The sequence below is a fragment of the Lissotriton helveticus genome, chromosome 11 (assembly GCF_964261635.1).
Source record: "Lissotriton helveticus chromosome 11, aLisHel1.1, whole genome shotgun sequence".
NCBI classification, from domain to species: Eukaryota; Metazoa; Chordata; class Amphibia; order Caudata; family Salamandridae; genus Lissotriton; species Lissotriton helveticus.
The window spans coordinates 592282359-592303660 of NC_136072.1; the positions used below are offsets into that span (position 1 = coordinate 592282359).

The 21302-nt window shown below is 43.9% G+C and overlaps 1 protein-coding gene across 4 annotated transcripts in view; it reads right to left on the bottom strand.

Annotated features, from left to right (window-relative positions):
* DDHD2 (DDHD domain containing 2) overlaps positions 1 to 21302 on the bottom strand; it is an 896553-nt gene that overhangs the window by 231111 nt on the left and 644140 nt on the right. The gene's annotated exons all lie outside the window — the stretch shown is intronic.

A 21302-nucleotide genomic window follows, 5' to 3' on the forward strand; every position in this document is an offset into this window, starting at 1 on the left:
TATATATATATATATATATATAAATATAATAAATAACTATGCAGGCCTATAAAAACCCAACTAAAACAGGGGCAAACAGCCAGAAAATAACTTAGCCATACTTGTATAGTAACACATTACTTAATGTACTAGAGACCATACACCCAAATGGCTTCATACAAGAATTTCTTTATTTTCCAGAAGAAGGAAAAAACACAAGTTTTTGAAGGCAGTTTGGCCCATAGGCTGCATAGGAATTACTGTCCTGGGACAGAAAAGAAAACTGGCACCTCGCCTTTAAGACTTCCAAGAATCTATGTACTTTGCCTTTAATAACCTCAGAGAGCCCTATGATCCCAGCATGCACCACAGGTGACAGTTAGATCAATTCTTTTTGTAAAGGCGAGTAAAATATAATTTGAAACCAGTACTAAACATTGCTAGACCGGGGAGGAGCGCGGGGTGCTAATGATTTTGATGAGTATACCCCTGGAAGAGAACTAGGATTACAGGTAAGTAAGTTATCCTTCTCTTCCAGGGGATACTCATCAATAGTCGTAAGCAGTGAATAGAATAGCAAGCCCATACCCCACACTTTGCGGACTAGCAATGTAGCACTACAAATAAAACCAATCTTAAAGTAATAGGTACCAATAATCAACCAAACAGATTCCTCAGAGATGCTTGACCTACTTGCGCATCTGCCTGAGTATCTGAATCTAAGCAGTAATGGCGAGAATATGTATGAACAGACCGCCATGTGGCTGCTTTGCAAATTCCTGCTATGGGCACATTTCTGAGGAGAGCCGTAGTTAAGGCCTTTCCTCTGATTGAGTGAGTTCTAGGTCTTCCTTGAAGAACTTTATTAGCTAACTGATAAGTCAAGAAATACAAGAAACTATCCATCTTGAGATGGACTGCTTAGAGGCTGCTAAGCTCGTATTAATAGGACCATAATTGACAAGTAATCTGTCCGTCTTTATAATACCTTTAGTTTTATCTAGGTAGAACTTCAACACCCTCTTAAGGTCTAAAGAATGTAAAAGTAAAAGTCCACATTTGTAAAGCGCACAATCACCCGTAAGGGTCTCTAGGCGCTGGGGGCCGTCGGGAAGATTAAGCGAGCTATTGCCCAGAGTCACATGGTGCTGGGCTAACCTGCCGCCGGAGCCGGGGATCGAACCGCGGTCCCCAGATTCCAGCGTCAGTCGCCCTGGCCGCGGCGCCACACCTCTTCCCTTGTAATGTAAGGCCCTTTCAGGGGGCGTAGAGGGATTGGGAAAGAAAGTAGGTAATGTGATTCCCTGATTGATGTGGAACTCTGACACCACCTTTGGCAGAAAACTAGGGTGAGTTCTAAGAACCACCCTATTTGCATGAAATACTGTGTAGGGTTCCTTACAGCACAGAGCTTGCAATTCACTTACTCTGCGAAGTAATTGCGACCAAGAAGGCCACTTTCCAAGATAAGTGCTGCAAAGAAGACTTATGTATTGGTTCAAAAGGTGTTCCCATCAGTTTGGTCAAGACCACATTGAGCTCCCATGGAGGAGAAGGCGCTCGCACTGGTGGATACACCTTTTTTAGTCCTTCTAAAAAATTCTTTACCACTGGCATCTTAAAGAAAGAGCCCTGTGTAGGGGACTTTCTGTACGCTGTGATGGCTGCTAAGTGTAACTTGATGGAGGAAAATTGCAGCCCCGACTTAGCCAGATATAACAAATATGGCAGTATGACATGTTCCTGACCAGAGACTGGGTCATGTCCATTATTCAAACACCAGATGTAGAAACGCTTCCATTTGAAAGCGTAGGAAGTTCTAGTGGAAGGTCTTTTAGCCTCCTTGAGGATGTTCATACAGTCATCTGGTAAGTCTAAATGCCCATACTCCAAGACTTCAGGAGCCATGCTGTCAGCCGCAGCGAGGGAAGGCAGAGATGGAACACTCTCCCTTGACTCTTGGACAGCAGGTCCGGACGGCAAGGCAACCTCTGAGGTGGAACTTCGGAGAGCTGCAGAAGGTCCGGGTACCACCACTGGCGCGGCCACTCCGGAGCTATCAGTATCATCCTGGATTTGGTCTTGTAGAATTTGGTGATAACCAATGGAATGAGAGGCAGTGGGGAAAAGGCATAGAGAAAATTCTGGGTCCAGCTCATCAGCAGCGCATTCCTGCTCGAACCTGGTTGGGGAAACCTGGATGCGTAGACAGGGCATTTGGCGTTTGTTGCGTCAGCGAACAAGTCTATGGGGTGAATTAGGACCCCAGAGGAGGAGGAACGTCCGCATGGGCTGCGGCGTTCCCTCCGTTCAGATTAGGATGTGACCGCTTCAAGCTGCACCCGCCGCAATGTTAAAAGTCCATGCATCGCATTTGTGTGCACAAAGCAGCAGGCACCGCGCGGTGCCTGCTGCTTTGTGCACGCAAATGCAGGGGGGTACCATAGGTACCCCCCATCAGCACCCCCCACCCCCCCTTCACCCAGGGGGCCCGCAACGGGCCCCCGAAGTGGAGGTCCGTATGCTTTTCCACGGCGGAAAAGCCGCCGCGGAAAAGCATACATCTTACACCATCCTAATATGGCTGGCGGTGTCTGATAGACACCGCCAGCCATGTTAAAGCTTTTCCGCCGCGGTCGGAAGGCGACCGCTGCAGAAAAGCTGCGGACAGATTTCAAGACCCACCGCCATCCTAATATGGCGGTGGGTCTTTTGAGGCTCAGCAGCGGTTTTCCCGCATTCTCCGGGCTGGCTGTGGCTTCCGCCGGCCCGGAGGATGCGGAAAAACCTCGATCCTAATCTACCCCTATGTCTGGAAAACCCCAGTGTTGAAAAATGTCGAGTGCAACTAGTTGTTGAGCACCCAGTTGTGCGCCTCTACAAACTCTCTGCTGAGGAAGCCCGCTGAACATTTAGGGCACCCGGAACGTGAACTGCCTTGATGGTCAGTTGTCTCACCTGTAACCACTTCAAATTGCTTGCGCCTCCTGGGACAGAATTCTGGATCTGGTGCCTCCCTGCTTGTTCAGGTAAAACATTGTCGTGGTGTTGTCTGTCTGAACCAAGAGGGAGTTGGATCTCGGAGAAGGGAAGAAGGATTTGAGAGCTAGCTGGACGGCTCTCAGTTTTAGGAAGTTGATATGATAACCCTTCTCCATGTCCGACCACCGACCTTGCACTTGGAGGTGATCCATATGGGCACCCCAGCCCTGCAGTGAGGCGTCTGTCACGATAGTTTGTGTTGGAGTCTCTTGGAGAAAAGGAACCCCTTGCAGAAGATTCGCTCTCCTTGTCCACCACCTGATAGAGCCCTTGGCAGACTGCGGAAGTGCAATTCGATCCTCCCACTTCCCTGAAGCCTGCGCCCACTGGTCCTCCAGAGCCTGCTGAAGAGGACGCGTGTGCAATCGCGCATTGGGGACAATGAAGATGCACGAGGCCATGGACCCTAGGAGAGAGGACACTTGCCTGACCGTAAGGAGAAGAGTCTGAAGAAGCTCTTGAGACTTCTTCCTGATAGATATGAACCTCTCCTCCTGAAGGACACACGTTTCCTTCCACGGTGTCCAGGGACGCTTCCAGATAGTGAATGTTCTGAGTGGGGTTGAGAATCGATTTCTTGTAATTGACTCGAAGACCCAGGTTGTTCAGAATGTGAAGAGTGACAGACAGATGCGACTGAAGAAGAGATGGAGTGGAACTCTTCAGAAGCCAGTCGTCGAGGTATGGGTAAATGAAAATTCCTCGTTTGCGCAGAAAAGCTGCCACCACCGCCAAGCACTTTGAAAACGTTCTTGGTGCTGACTTGAGTCCAAATGGCAGAACTCTTAACTGATAATGATGCAGAGCCACTTGAAAACGGAGAAACATTCGATGCTTCCTGGACACTGGAATGTGGAAATAAGTGTCCTGCAAATCTATGGAGCATATCTAGTCTCCTTGATGTAAATGTGGAAAGATCTGGTGTAGAGCCAGCATCCGGAACTTTTCCTTTCTTAGGTATCTGTTTAAGATGCGAATATCCAGAATAGGCCTGTACTCCACAGAGGGACCCTTTTTCTCGACCAGGAAGTAACGAGAGTATATGCCCTGGCGCTTCTGATAAATTGGGACACGTTCTATGGCTTCTTTTTCTAGAAGACTGCGTACCTCCTTTAGAAGTATGGGATGACACGATCCGAGAGCCCTCAGAGGGATGGAAGGAGGAGGAGTCTTGAAACATAGCAGATATCCATTTTCTACAATATTTAGCACCCACTTGTCGTTTGTTATCTTGTGCCACTCCTCCAGAAAACTAACAATACTTCCTCCTACCGGAGTGGACAACACGTTTAGAGGAGGTAACTGCTCATTAATTCGCTGGTTGCTTTGAGGTAGACGCCTGTTGTCTATTCTTGCCTCTTCCTCTCCCTGGACGTCTCTGTTGTGTGGTTCTGAAATTCTGGATTCGTATAATCGTTTTGGACTCGAGAATTAAAACTCTCCGAAACATGACGAATTTGGTATCAAAAGACCGAGAATGACGAGTACATTATGCACAAGCATTTTCATCGCATTCGAGTGACGGTTTCACCTCAAAATCGTATACCTGGGCACAAGTGTGTGCTGTTATCCAGCGAAATATATTAGTAAGAAAATTAGTTAACGAAAAGTTCTTGTATGTTCCTTTTTATTGGTAATCCATAGATTATTGCGACATTTTAATGTTGCTTCACATCAATTGTCTGCATCAATATTTTTCTTTACTTTTTGTTCATTTTACCAAAACATGGCCTCCAATGGCCTCCCAATGCATTTCGGCGCAAAGCCAGCGCCTTTATCAAGGGATCTGCAAGTTATAAATAATGATAATTACCGCCAACTCGTGAACTACAAACAAAACTACATGCAGTACAAAAATCCTGCCAATATACATTTCCAAAATAACAAGTTATCAAACATCGTTAGTTAAATGGTGACTGACATAAGGCTGTTTACAAACGCTCTTCATTTGCCTCGAGGGGTGGATTGTACGTATCTCCTGTGTAAATCAACTAAAACATTGCAAAACATAATACGCTAATTGCCTAATGTGTAGCTTAATCCTGTGTCTCTATGCGCGTTACGCGGTTAAAGGCGGAGATGCCAACATTGTAGCGAGGAACCGCAATATCTACTCGATAGGTTTCACTGCGTGTTTGAAAGGCTCAATCCTCTGTCTCTATGCGCGTTACGCGGCTAGAGGCGATAATGCAAACATTGTAACAAGGAACCGCAATATCTACTTAACAGGTTTTACTGCGTGTTTGAAAGGTGACGCCCTATACAGTTGCTCATGACAACGTTAAATATGGTCGCGCTTACCGGAAAAAGGCAGGACGCCGCTTACAAAGGTCTGCTACACTCAGGTGCTTGCTTCGCATGGTTGCAGGGACGGTTAAAAAAATAATGATAGGGGAGGAGTTAAGGTAATGGCCTAACGCTCTGAATTCTGGTGCTTGTAGGCAAATGTGACCACTAAAACCAAATGTTAATGCGTGTGAGTACAAAACGAAGGTTAAACTATCCTCTATACTTTACAAGTTGGAAAATGTATTCAGACATGAAATCAAAGTACATCATGCAAAGGTACATCACGCAATAATGATAACAACAGTCATAATATTTACAGATAGCATTGAAACTCCACCCTTTCATTGAGGCCGAACGGCTTCAGGGTCCTGAGGCGATATATCCAATGATTTTCTCTTTTCAACAATTGGACTTTATTATTAATCCCTTCATGTCTCTCCACATTTTCCAGGATACATGCTTTCAGATCACTGATTTGATGACCTGCTTCCACAAAATGTGCGGCAACCGTTGATTTCAGCTGTTTGGTGCGAATGTTACTTTTATGCTCATTCAGGCGTGTTTTAAGTTTGCGCTCTGTGTGGCCAACATAATGCAATTTACAAGGGCAACTTAAAATGTAAATCAAATTAATCGAGTCGCATGTACCATTCACTTGTAGATTGATGTTATCTCTATATTCTGGGGGTGATAGCTTATTGCCCTTCTTGATGTTCCCACAGTTGCTACAATTCAAACATGGTAAAGTTCCTCTCCAGATCGTGAATGGGTTGCCTTTAGAGCCTGTTCTCAACAATTGACCAATGTTTTTGGAGCGTGTATGAGCAAATAGTGGGTCTAGTTCAAAAGCTCCCTTAAAATCAGGTTCAATCCGCAAAATAGACCAGTGCTTCCTGATAATGTTTTTAAAAGCCTTACTTGCAGTGGAAAATTTGCTTACACATGTTATCCGCTGTTTCTTAGAACTCGGTTTACTGTTCAACAGGGATTCTCTTGTGATTTCCTGAATTCTGTCTGTAGCCTCTTTCAGGACTGCTTGAGGATAACCTCTTTTCTCAAAACGTGAGGACATTTCTGTCATCTGAATTACTGCTTTTTCTTGGTCCGAGACGACCCTTTTCACCCTCATAAGTTGAGAAAATGGCAAATGTCTTTTAAGCGCTGGAGGATGAAAGCTCTTGAAGCTCAAAAGATTATTACGATCTGTGCTTTTCCTATACAGAGTAGTATCAAAGTTTTGTTCACCGCGGGTGACCTTCACATCTAGAAAGTTAATAGATTCATCTTGAATATCCCAGGTAAACTTGATGCGTTCATCAATCTGATTCAATTTGGAAATTTCAGAAGACAAAGTTTCCTTGGCACCTTCCCATACAATGAAAATGTCATCGATAAAGCGTACAAAGAGTTTAGTGTGCGTTTTCCAGACCTCTTGATTCAAAATATTCATCTCTTCAAAAATCCTCATAAAAATATTGGCATACGTCGGCGCAGCCGAATTTCCCATGGCTGTACCACTTTTTTGAATATACCATACTTCACCATGCTTAAAGTAACTGTGCATGAGGGTGAACTCAAGGAGCTCCAACAAAAAAATCTTCATGGTGTCTTCATAAGTGCTAGACAATAAGACTTTCTCCACTGCCTCAATGCCTGATAAGTGAGGTATCGACGTGTACAATGCTTGAACGTCTATAGTGGCTAAGTAAATAAGTTGTTCTTTACTGATTTTCACGTCTGCCAATTTTTAAAAAAAATCTGTAGTATCCTTGATATATGAATGGGCTTCCACTGCAAATATTTGTAGATATTTATCGAGGAATTTCCCCACTGGCTCATGTATGCTTTTAACAGTTGACACAATGGGTCTGCATGGAGGTTGATATAAATTTTTATGTATTTTGGGCGTCATATAAAATGACGGGCTCCGTGGGTCTGTTTGCATGAGGTATTGTTTGGTCTTCTCTTTGATAGTGCCATTTTCTACTGCTTTCTTCAATATTAAAATCAAAATGTCTTGTATTTCTTTAGTTGGATTGTATGTGATACTCATATATAGGTCTGTATCATTAAGATGTTGGTTGACCATTGAATCGTAGTAAGCTCGGTTCATAATGACAAGTGCGCCACCCTTGTCGGCTTTCTGACACAGTATGCTTTCATCCTGACTAACGTTTTGAATAATCTTTAATTCTCCTGATGATATATTGCTGTGTTTTTTACGCTCCGGGTTGATCATATGTAAATCCTGCTTGCAGAGGGTTTCAAAAAGATCAATAGCTTTATGGCTAACTGGGGCCATATATTTACTGGATGTTTTAAGGCCTTTCAATTCATCCGGTTCTATACTGGTGGTTTCTGTGACTATATTGTCAAAAAAGTTTCTGAGGCGTAATTTCCGAGTGAGCTTGAACAGGCTCACTTCAAGTTCAAGAACATCAGTTCCCGTGGTAGGAATAAAGGACATACCTTTTTGTAGCGTTTGCAATTCTTTGGTGGTCAAGGATTTATCTGATATATTGATAACAAGGTTATTTTCATCCAATTCTCCTGTAGTTATTTCCTCCTCTTGGGTTTGTCTCTCGTTGTCGGTTGGTCTTGCTCTTTTTCTATGTTTTTTGCCCCTCCTGGGTCTGCCCTTTTGTCTGGGCCTGACTCTAAAAAAGACGTTTGTGCGGAGGTAGATGGAGTTTCTTTTGGGTCTTGAGACTGTGTCTTCTGTTGTCCACTTCGTGTGGATGCCTCTCTCCCTGTGGAGGATGAATCTGTCTGTGAATTTTGTCCTCTATTAATCCTTCTTTTTGCATAGACTTCCGCCCATGAGTAAACTTCCTCAAGTTTATAATCGAGGGTATCTCGACGGTACTTCCTAATTTTACGCTCATTCACTTCTTGTGTGTGTTTAACCAATTGTTGGTTAATATCTTCCAGTGTCTTAGCGAGTTCTTCAGAACTCATAAATTTCTTGAGCTCTTCCTGAACTCCCGTGATTTCAATAGCCAATTCTTCTAAAATTTTAGATAACTCCTCGATAATTAGCAAGATCAAATCCAGGCTACACTTATTCAAGATTGCGTACCATTTGTCGACAAACTGTTTACTATTTTTACATAGTGAGGGTTTCAGAGGGATCCTGAGTCCTCTTGGGATCCGTTGTGATTTATGGTACCTAATGAGGGTACTCGCATGAAGTCTTTGATTAATGGTCTTTCTTGTTAAATATAACAATTGTTTGATGTGTTGCTCTTTAGTTTTGTTGGTTGCGAATTCAGTGGTATCTTCTTGTATTAAAGAGTAAATACGTGCACTTGCATCTTCATCAAAGGCGAAAGTATCCGCCCTACTTTCGGTCATATGGGTAATATCATCATACTGCATCTTTCTTGTATGGCGTGCCTCGAACCTAACTGAGTAGGTACCAATAATAATTAAACAAGTTTAGTGATTCGAGCACTGCAATGAATTCTAAATAGTGTTCAAAGGTTTACTGTGCTCCAGGAACACCCTCTACTCCGGGGTGCGGCGTATAATCAAAGGGACTGACAAGTTCACAATCAACTCGTATACCTGGGCACAAGTGTGTGCTGTTATCCAGCGAAATATATTAGTAAGAAAATTAGTTAACGAAAAGTTCTTGTATGTTCCTTTTTATTGGTAATCCATAGATTATTGCGACATTTTAATGTTGCTTCACATCAATTGTCTGCATCAATATTTTTCTTTACTTTTTGTTCATTTTACCAAAACATGGCCTCCAATGGCCTCCCAATGCATTTCGGCGCAAAGCCAGCGCCTTTATCAAGGGATCTGCAAGTTATAAATAATGATAATTACCGCCAACTCGTGAACTACAAACAAAACTACATGCAGTACAAAAATCCTGCCAATATACATTTCCAAAATAACAAGTTATCAAACATCGTTAGTTAAATGGTGACTGACATAAGGCTGTTTACAAACGCTCTTCATTTGCCTCGAGGGGTGGATTGTACGTATCTCCTGTGTAAATCAACTAAAACATTGCAAAACATAATACGCTAATTGCCTAATGTGTAGCTTAATCCTGTGTCTCTATGCGCGTTACGCGGTTAAAGGCGGAGATGCCAACATTGTAGCGAGGAACGGCAATATCTACTCGATAGGTTTCACTGCGTGTTTGAAAGGCTCAATCCTCTGTCTCTATGCGCGTTACGCGGCTAGAGGCGATAATGCAAACATTGTAACAAGGAACCGCAATATCTACTTAACAGGTTTTACTGCGTGTTTGAAAGGTGACGCCCTATACAGTTGCTCATGACAACGTTAAATATGGTCGCGCTTACCGGAAAAAGGCAGGACGCCGCTTACAAAGGTCTGCTACACTCAGGTGCTTGCTTCGCATGGTTGCAGGGACGGTTAAAAAAATAATGATAGGGGAGGAGTTAAGGTAATGGCCTAACGCTCTGAATTCTGGTGCTTGTAGGCAAATGTGACCACTAAAACCAAATGTTAATGCGTGTGAGTACAAAACGAAGGTTAAACTATCCTCTATACTTTACAAGTTGGCCACACAGAGCGCAAACTTAAAACACGCCTGAATGAGCATAAAAGTAACATTCGCACCAAACAGCTGAAATCAACGGTTGCCGCACATTTTGTGGAAGCAGGTCATCAAATCAGTGATCTGAAAGCATGTATCCTGGAAAATGTGGAGAGACATGAAGGGATTAATAATAAAGTCCAATTGTTGAAAAGAGAAAATCATTGGATATATCGCCTCAGGACCCTGAAGCCGTTCGGCCTCAATGAAAGGGTGGAGTTTCAATGCTATCTGTAAATATTATGACTGTTGTTATCATTATTGCGTGATGTACCTTTGCATGATGTACTTTGATTTCATGTCTGAATACATTTTCCAACTTGTAAAGTATAGAGGATAGTTTAACCTTCGTTTTGTACTCACACGCATTAACATTTGGTTTTAGTGGTCACATTTGCCCACAAGCACCAGAATTCAGAGCGTTAGGCCATTGCCTTAACTCCTCCCCTATCATTATTTTTTTAACCGTCCCTGCAACCATGCGAAGCAAGCACCTGAGTGTAGCAGACCTTTGTAAGCGGCGTCCTGCCTTTTTCCGGTAAGCGCGACCATATTTAACGTTGTCATGAGCAACTGTATAGGGCGTCACCTTTCAAACACGCAGTAAAACCTGTTAAGTAGATATTGCGGTTCCTTGTTACAATGTTTGCATTATCGCCTCTAGCCGCGTAACGCGCATAGAGACAGAGGATTGAGCCTTTCAAACACGCAGTGAAACCTATCGAGTAGATATTGCGGTTCCTCGCTACAATGTTGGCATCTCCGCCTTTAACCGCGTAACGCGCATAGAGACACAGGATTAAGCTACACATTAGGCAATTAGCGTATTATGTTTTGCAATGTTTTAGTTGATTTACACAGGAGATACGTACAATCCACCCCTCGAGGCAAATGAAGAGCGTTTGTAAACAGCCTTATGTCAGTCACCATTTAACTAACGATGTTTGATAACTTGTTATTTTGGAAATGTATATTGGCAGGATTTTTGTACTGCATGTAGTTTTGTTTGTAGTTCACGAGTTGGTGGTAATTATCATTATTTATAACTTGCAGATCCCTTGATAAAGGCGCTGGCTTTGCGCCGAAATGCATTGGGAGGCCATTGGAGGCCATGTTTTGGTAAAATGAACAAAAAGTAAAGAAAAATATTGATGCAGACAATTGATGTGAAGCAACATTAAAATGTCGCAATAATCTATGGATTACCAATAAAAAGGAACATACAAGAACTTTTCGTTAACTAATTTTCTTACTAATATATTTCGCTGGATAACAGCACACACTTGTGCCCAGGTATACGAGTTGATTGTGAACTTGTCAGTCCCTTTGATTATACGCCGCACCCCGGAGTAGAGGGTGTTCCTGGAGCACAGTAAACCTTTGAACACTATTTAGAATTCATTGCAGTGCTCGAATCACTAAACTTGTTTCACCTCAAAATCGTCACTTGAACCTTGAACCCTTGGCTTCCATTTTGTATATGGCAGCCATTTTATGTGTTGCCCTTTACATAGGCCTTAATCCAGCTGAATTCAATTCCACAAGGACACATACTCCTTAAATCGACTTTTCGTTGACCTATACAAGTTGGAACCATTGCCCCAGGCCGAACTCGTTAGGTCAGTTCCCCTCCCAGTGGCCGAGCAAGATAACATCAAGGCTCAACCAGCCATAAAACCATTTCAGCGCGCACACCTGCCGTATCTCGCTCACATCTGTCTGCACTCGTTTCTCTTCATTTCCTTTATGATGGGGAGGTGCCCGTTTTTTATTGGGGGTCCACCGATATCTGATGAAATGTTGGGCCCTGCCGAGTGATTTGTTATGGGCAGCACGACGTGAAATATGGACATGTCATCATGACTCTGCTTTTTCTTTGTATTTGAAATATGTTAACGATTTACTTTACAACCAAGAATGTTTGCCTGAAGCTTAAAATTGTGTATAAAAAGAGAAGCCTGACTTTGTAAATTCGAGCAGTCTCCTGAGAATATACTTCCCGTGTGTTGTACTTCTAGGACACTTGTTACCTTGGTTGCAGCCAATAAAATCGATCTTTGACTTCACCTAGAAGACTCTGAGTTTCTGTGGTCTGGATCAGGAAGAACCCGAGGTCTCTGGGTGTACCCTGACACCGCTGGGTTATCGGTATCTGTGCCGGTTCTTAAGAAAACCCAGTACCTCAGTTGGCGCCCAACGTTTGGGGCGATTCCAGTGGTACCAGTCAGCCAGAGGTTCGTGAGGAGCTTTGTGTGAAAATTCCGGAGGACGGCCAACCACCTCATCGACCCCTGCATGTCGACGTGGTCCGAAGGTCTTTGCTGCGAGGTTCCCCGCTTCCCGACGGCTACGAGGACTGCTGCCTTGGCTATCGCCCTGATTTGGACCCTTGAAGTTTGGTAGAGCGAAACACTAAGACGAGTCTTCTGGTGAAGGCATCGATATTTCAGTTAAGTATAAGTGGAGCGTCTCCCAGTCCTTAGTTGGTCTTAGTCTTTGGTATTTTTGGGATAGTTTTGTGTTGGTACTTGCAAGCACCAAAACCGAGGGACTTGTGTATTCACAAGAACTATCGTAATCGATAATCCTTCGAAGTTTGGAACTAGACTAGAGAGCGAAGATGCCTAGTCTTAGACTTGGAAATGTGTTTTGTCTTGGTGGTAATAATAGGGACTCCCGATTGGAGGACTCATGTCCGGTTCCTCCGGTTGGAACTCCAACTTACGAGCTATATGTGAAACATGGGGTAGGCCCCATCACATACAACGAACTGTGGATCAAATACACCAGAAAAGATGGTGTTTTAAAATGGCCCCAATACGGTAGCTTTGATACCAAAATCTTAGATAACCTTGAAGTCAAACTGTTCAAAAAGAAAGCCCGGCCGGCGATGTTTGACTCTTTCCGCCTATGGCGTAAAGAAGCCAAACAAAAGGAAATCAAATTAGCTAAGAAAAATAAGAGAGAAGGGGAACTTTCAGTAATGCAAGCTGCTATACAGTTTAAAGACAATGAAGAAGCACAGATGAGTGAGCAGTTGCACAGGCAACGTAAAATGGCAATAGATAAATGCTATCCAGTTGTGCCATCTCTTCAGCAAGAGGCAGCAAAAGAGCGTGAAAAAGACCCGTTAATGTCACATTTATTAAGTTCGCCACCACCCTATGCGCAAAATGCCACAGCACCTCCGCAACCTTTAGTTGCGCGCCCTGTAGCTGTTATGCCTGCTTCTCTACAGCACCCACCAGCTACTCTTCAGCTGGCTCATACTTCTCTGGTGCAGCCTCCTCAAGGTTCACCAACCACATCTACTTCTCCTAATGTTCCCTCTACGATTTTGCCTAGCGCTCCTTCTACTTCTTCTGATGCCTCCACTGCTATGGCTTCTGACTCTGCCTTGTCTCACCCCGTTTTTCCGCCTGTTCTTCCTTCAGTTTCACCTTCCATTCGGCAGAAAATGGCCAACACTGTCACTAGCCTTCTTTCACCTCTTTTTGGGTCGCCTACTACGACCCCTAAAATGGAACGAAGACAGTTGCGAAGTCGACTGCCTGAATATCAAGAAAGAGACTCACTGAATCGTTTGGCACGAAAGTGGGCTATGGACACCGTAAAATATGATGTAGAGTCGGTCATGGAAGTCTTCCATCAATGGGAAGCACCGACGCAGAGATATGTTTTCGAACAAATGTGTGTTTTCCTTTGTGAGGATTTGGAGGACAATGATATGGAATGCATCCCGCAAGAGATGTGTCGTGTACGGTTTCAGTTTGGGGAGGGCATGATTGTAGGTCCTGATGTGGAGAAAGCAGTTGAAATGTTGTTATCATATCGGAGTAAGGGAAGCAGTTCTGGGTCACAATCTGAGCCTAGTGCATCTAGTAGGAAAAAGGCACGACAATACCCCATGAGAGAAGTTCCCCCACAGTGGAGAGAGGGTGACACAATCGCTAACCCACCTATTCTGCCACATTTTCAGCGTGTATGGGTACATGTCCCATGGAAGCGAGCTGAAGTTTTAGCACTCAAACAGACATTGCCTGATCCGCGTAAGAATCCTGCAGGGTATTACAAAGAGCTGTCGCAAACTGCTGGATCATGTATAATGAAATTAGCCGATATAGATATGCTATTTGGGAATGTTGTTCCACAGCCTTTATGGAGTAAGATTCGTCATACAGATCACGATCAGGAATTAGGTGACTCATGGGCTAATATTGCTGCTACAGATGCCCGACAAGTTGGTGGTGCCAAGCCTGAGCCTTTGATAGCAGAACTCCCCGGTAAAATAGTAGATTACATGAAAACGATAATGCCTGCAATACGTGTAAATTGGGACAAGTTGTCTGCATGCAAGCAGAAGAAAGAAGAAACTGTCTCAGATTTCTTCACCAGGTTTGAAGAAACATTTGTCGATCACAGTGGTCAGGATATGACCACCGAAGGTGGTCAGAGATTGTTCGTCGATAAATTAGTGCACAATCTACTTCCAGAATTGTGTAAAAAGTTGTAGGATTCAGAAAGTTCTTGGGCAGTTTCGTCTTCAGCGCAGATATTAGCTACAGCCCAGTACTACGAAAATAGGGACAAAGACGAGAAAGACAGAGCAGAAAAGAAAACTAAGGAGTTGAAAACAAAGGTTTTGTTACAACAAGCATATCCGCCATGTGGTGGTGGTAATAAGAATAATAACGGCCAGAACTATTATCAGAATAATTTTCAACAGCCTCAACAGTATCAAGGGAACTCGCAAAGAGTCGAGTATACTCAGCCACGTATACCTATAGGCCCCAATCAGTGTCTATATTGCAAGGAAGAAGGTCATTTTAAGAATAATTGTCCAATTCTGTTACAGCGTGCAAATGGTGGTTCAAACACAAGAGGTCGAGGTATTCAGCAAGCCTCTAGAGGTAGAGGGCGTGGAAACGTCCCACAAAACACACGTCCACTTCCACCACAAAATTCTTTGAATAGGTTCGATCAACAGAACAACACATCTGACAGAACAGCTCAGTACTATGTTGATGATTACTATACAGAAAGTGAGAATTGGGAAACTAATGATTGCTAGGACAGCCATAGACAAAGAGAGGGAGTTGTTTCAGTTCCAGTAGATCAGTGTGGACCACACGCTGAGGTGATTACATCAGGTGTGTCAGAACCTTTTCTGTTGGATACTGGTGCTACAAAGAGTTCTATTATGCACTCCAAACTCCCTGGCGCACCTTTGTCTGGCGAAATGAACGTTTCTGTAGGTTTTTCTGGCGCCCCAGTTAAAAATCTGATTTCTGACCCTTTGTCTCTTTCTGTTGGTCCTTGCGAATTCGAAGCACCCCTCATTCTGACAACAGGTTGTGGTGAAAACTTGCTAGGATTGGATTTGTTAAAAAGATTATATGCAACTTTGTACTGTTCTCCTTCAGGAGTACAACTTACTTTAGGTAAGAAAGTGGTTTCTCCCATGTACCTGTCAAGAGACAAACTTCCAGCAGAATTGTCGTTTCTTCCAGATATCCTTTGGGCCGCTGGTCCCAATGATGTGGGTCTTTTAGAAATTCCACCATATGTTGCGACATTGAAAACGAATGTGAAAATGCCACGAATTCCCCAATACCGAATTTTTAGTGAGGGTGAAAAAGCGTTGCTAGCGATCGTTTATGAATTGATTGAAAAGGATGTGATTGAAGAAACACGAGGCAACGTGTGCAATAGTCCGGTTCTGCCTGTTTTAAAACGAACTGACCCTTCTCAGCCACCCGTGTATAGATTCGTGATTGATCTTAGAGAGGTCAATAAAATAGTTGTGCCACAATTCCCAGTTGTCCCCGACATCACTACATTATTGACTATGATTCCAGCTTCTGCATCTTGGTTTTCGGTGATTGACTTGAAGAATGCTTTCTTCAGCATCCCTATTGCTGAGTCAAGACCTAAAAACACAGCTTGATACGATTGTTTTGCCAAAAGGTGCTACTCTTGTGCAGTATGTTGACGATCTACTTATTGCTGCAGATACCGAGAAAATTTGTAAGAAAGCAACAACGTCATTGTTACGCCATCTGTGTGATTTACATCATAAGGTGTCACTTTCCAAACTGCAATACTGCCGACAAGAAGTGACCTACTTAGGTCACCTCTTATCGAAGGAGGGAAGGAAACTGACCCCAGAGAGAATTCAGGCAATAGCGAAATTGAGTGTGCCTAGAACACAAAGAGAAGTGCGTGCTTTCTTGGGTATTACATCGTACTGTAGACAGTGGATTCCAAATTTTTCATTATTGGCCAAACCTTTGGTGGCATTAACATGTAAAGACACACCCAATCCCATTCCTTGGTCTGAAGAATGTCAGAAAAGTTTTCTCGAATTACGCACAGCATTGTGTTCGGCTCCTGTGTTGGGTACCCCCGACTACAGTAAGCCTTTCACATTATATGTCCACGAGAAAGAGGGCTGTGCATTGTCTGTGTTGACTCAGTTGTTTGGAGGTAGGCAGCGTCCATGTGCCTATTTTTCATCGACTTTGGATCTGGTAGCTAAAGCATTGCCGAGTTGTTTAAGAGCCACAGCAGCAGCGGCTGTCTCTATTCGACAGTCTGCTGGTCTAGTAATGGATAATACACTAATCGTGATGGTCCCACATGCAGTAGAGACGTTGTTAAACAGAACCAAGACACAGCACTTAACTAGTGCTCGATTGTCCAGCTACGAATTGACACTGCTAGCGAGTCATGTGCACATCAAAAGATGCAGTACCTTAAACCTAGCTACGTTGTTACCAATTACAGAGGAATCAGATGGTTCAGAACAACACGATTGTTTTCTCAGAACAGAGGAAGAAACGAAAGGGAGAATAGATTTATTCGATACTCCTCTTGCTGAGTGTGATGGAACACTATGGGTGGATGGTTCATGCTTCAAGCTCCCGAGTGGTGACACGACTGCGGCATATGCCGTTACGACTTTGCATACAATTGTTGAAGCTGCACATGTCCCGCATAATTCAGCTCAAGCCGCAGAACTGATTGCACTCACGAGAGCATGTGTGTTGTCTGAAGGGATGAAAGTGACTGTCTACACCGACAGCCAGTATGCTTTTGGAGTGGCTCACAGTTTTGGACGATTGTGAAGAGAACGTGGATTCCTGACTTCGCATGGAGCTAAGATTCAGCATGGTCAGTTGGTGAATGAGCTTCTTGAGTCACTGACCCTGCCTCTGCAAGTGGCAATTGTGAAATGTAGTGCTCACAAGAAGGTTACTGATGATGTTGGTCGTGGAAATGCATTTGCTGATGAGATCGCGAAGGAAACGGCAAAGAATGTGATGAGCCGAATGTATGTTGCAGGCCCTGCAAGATGGACTGGTGATGTTGGAATGTGTGAAGACACAATAGAGAGTGTGAAGTCCATTCAAGCTGAGCCCACAGAGAAAGAGTTGAGTACGTGGAGAGAAAGTACGGGTAGAATGGATGCAAATGGATGCTGGATTGACCTATCAGAACATCAGAGATGGTTGTTGCCCGATACATATGTGCTTGCAGTGGTTACAATAGCTCATGGAATGGCTCATATAAGCGTGAAAGGGATTTGCGAATTGTTGGCCCCAGTATGGAAGAATTCAGGGATTCCCAAGTGTGTAGAGAATATTGTCAAGAATTGCATGGTATGTTTGAAACACAATCCTGGTAGGGGAACCCCAACTCCAGCTGGTCACTTTTCACCTCCTACGTATCCGTTTGAGGTTTTGCAGCTAGATTTCATCCACATGGAGAGGTGCAACCACTTAAAATACGTACTTGTTGTTGTTTGTGCTTTCTCAAGATGGGTAGGAGCCTATCCCCTAAAAGACAATACTGCCTTGTCCACAGCAAAAGCCCTGGTGAAAGAGTACTTCCCCAGATTCGGAATGCCAAGAATGGTCTGGTCTGACAACGGGAGTGAATTTGTGGGTCGTGTAATGAAGAATGTATGTGAAGGACTAGGTATCCGGCAGAAGTTTCACACTGCAAATCACCCCCAATCAGCTGGATTAGTAGAATGTTACAATGGCACGCTTAAACTTAAACTGGCCAAAATCCAAGCGAGCACAGGTCTTAAATGGCCTGACGCTCTACCCTTAGCACTCCTGTCCACTAGGATGACTGTGCATTCACGAGTGAAACTTAGCCCATATGAGATCGTTTTTGGTCGGCCAGCCAACATATGGGGAGTGCCTAGGCCCAAAAAGTTTAGCGAGCTTGAACACCCTGTTTTGCTTGATTACCTGTATGAATTGACGGCTAAATTGCGTGTTTTGCATCAACAGGTTCATGACACCCTACCTCCAGTCTCTGAGACACCAGGACATGCCATTGAACCTGGATCCTGGGTGCTGGTAAAGAATTTCCAGAGGACAAAAAACGACCAGCCCAGGTGGACTGGACCTCATCTCGTCCTTCTTTCTACGAGATCTGCTGTTCGGGTGGAGGGGAAGGCCAACTGGGTCCACGGGATCCATTGTAAAAAAATCGCTTTCCCTCTGCCTCATGACCAGTGGGTCCAGAAGGGTGTCACTGACCCAGAACCTGATACCGTGGTACATGCCGTCCCTTTAAATGATTTGCACATAAAAAGAACTGACTCTGGACCAGAAAATGAGAACGTTTCGCACAAGGCTGTGCCACCATCCAAGCTATTGAACACTGCAGAGCCTGACCTTTTGTTTCCGGATCAGACAATACCTGGGAAACAACGATATAACTTGAGACCGAGAAAAACAAACTAATAAAAATTCCTTTTTGCAATTTGAGACAAAAGATCCATAGACTAATAAAAAAATCGATATTTTCCTTTTCCCCCCCAAGTACTATTTTTGAAAGTGCAGCTCTCCCATCCAGGAAACTTGCTTATTTTTGTTTTTCGAACCGCCATCCGGGTTCCGCTGCTAGGGCCGCGGTTGCCTAAAAAGTCTTTTGGGTGCAGCTAACGACGTTAGGTCGGTAGTTCCGGTTGGTCTAAGGGAGTTGCCCTGGATTGACGGAAGCATCCTTTAGCAGAATCAACCTCCCACCGCGGGCAGCACTCTAGAGAGGATGGAGTTTCCCGATGTGGAGAGACCTGCCAAACGAACGAACTTTAAGATCAAATTGGGCAACGTGATGACAAAGAGAAGTTTTATAATATTGTGCACTTTTATGCTGTCTAGTATAATGGTATTTTTAATAAGTTATGTTTTGTTCTCTTTTCGTGTAACATTTGCACCCACTGCATCACCTCCTCCTCCCACTGTTTCCTCTCATTCTTTTCACCCCCTTCCTGATCACGAATCCAATAGAAGGTTAGATTTCATTAATAACTCCTTCGTTCAGCTTTTGCACCAACACCAACTAGTAATGAACACAACTAACTGTTGGGTGTGTGGTCTTATGCCTCACACTATGGATAAAGGTATCCCTTATCTAGTTCTGCCTTTCAGTCATAATGGCTCTGTGTGGGCATACAGAACAATGTTCATATATGCACGAGAAGTCCAACCCCTACGTTCTGTAAAAGACAACCTCAAGACTAGCGCCCTAGTCAAAGGTATAGTTGACATGATTAAGAAAGTAATTTCTTATGAAGACACCCCGGATGATGAGATACTTGCATATGTAGGTTGGAACGTGACCGGATATGGAGCTACTTTAAGTGAGAAACAGCAAGCAAAGAGGTCTTCCCCGATCTGGATTGTACCCCATCAGGGTAACCTGTGTCTGCAAGGTATTGGCAATAATCCCAGAGCTCAGTTAGGGAGAAGTGTCTGTACAGAAACGTATGTTTTTGGGTCTCAGACCTCCCCTGCGTTTTTAGCAGCTAAGGGTACTTATTTCATCTGCCATGATAGAGCCTATACATGGTTGCCCCCTGACTTTTCGGGCTCATGTTTTGTTTCATTCCTGTTGCCTCCCACCTACACAGCAACGGCAGACTACCACCGGACAAGGATAGTTAGAGGTGTTTTGAGTAAAGAAGACACTGCAGGTCAAGAATTTGGGGACTTTGCAAAGGGTTTTCTGCCGTTCTGGGGATCCATGGCTAACAGTAGGAACATAAGGCAATTGACAAGGGTAGTTGAGTCCACCGTGACCGAAACTGCTGGTGCCCTTAGTAACTTGACTGCTGAGCTCCAGTTGGATCGACTTATGACCCTTCAGAACCGGGTCGCTTTAGATGTTATGCTTGCAGACCGAGGTGGGGTATGCAGATTGATCCAATCTAGCTGCTGCATTTTTATCCCAGATAACGCTCCAACGGTGTACCAGGCCATCTCCAAACTACATAAGATTTCCGAATCTATTCATGTGGATAAAGGAGATTGGTCGTTAATGGGATGGTTCTGGGAACTGATATCTGCCTGGGGATGGAAAATTCTAATGGTCATTGGGATGGTCTTAGCCATTCTTTTCCTGTTCTGTCTGTGCATACAGTGTGCTCCTGCAATATGTGGCCTCTGTGTTACATCATGTGTAAGGAAGCCTGTGTCAAGAGATGAACTAAGTACTAGAGTGATGCTACAGCAACATCTCAATGACTTTAGGAATATAGATCTGGACTCAGACTAACATGAGGATAGATTAATTGCCTATGTAAGGGCAAAAGGAGGGTTTGTGGTTCTGAAATTCTGGATTCGTATAATCGTTTTGGACTCGAGAATTAAAACTCTCCGAAACATGACGAATTTGGTATCAAAAGACCGAGAATGACGAGTACATTATGCACAAGCATTTTCATCGCATTCGAGTGACGGTTTCACCTCAAAATCGTCACTCGAACCTTGAACCCTTGGCTTCCATTTTGTATATGGCAGCCATTTTATGTGTTGCCCTTTACATAGGCCTTAATCCAGCTGAATTCAATTCCACAAGGACACATACTCCTTAAATCGACTTTTCGTTGACCTATACAAGTTGGAACCATTGCCCCAGGCCGAACTCCCGTGTGTTGTACTTCTAGGACACTTGTTACCTTGGTTGCAGCCAATAAAATCGATCTTTGACTTCATCTAGAAGACTCTGAGTTTCTGTGGTCTGGATCAGGAAGAACCCGAGGTCTCTGGGTGTACCCTGACACCGCTGGGTTATCGGTATCTGTGCCGGTTCTTAAGAAAACCCAGTACCTCAGTTGGAAATGAGACCTTTACTGCTGCTGTTGACCTTGCGTCGACCACTGGTTCGATTGACCTTTCTGTTGGAATTGACGTTTATCATTGGGACGAAAACGTTTGCGAAAGTCTTTCTTCTTTTCGAGACCTACCGCCTTAACTGTGTCCAATTCCGCTTTCATTTTTGTCATCTCCTCGTCCGCATGAAGACCGAAGAGAGAAGAACCATTAAACGGCAAGTTAGTGATTTTTCGCTGCACTTCTGGTTTAAGGCCTGTTAGTCGTAGCCATGCAGC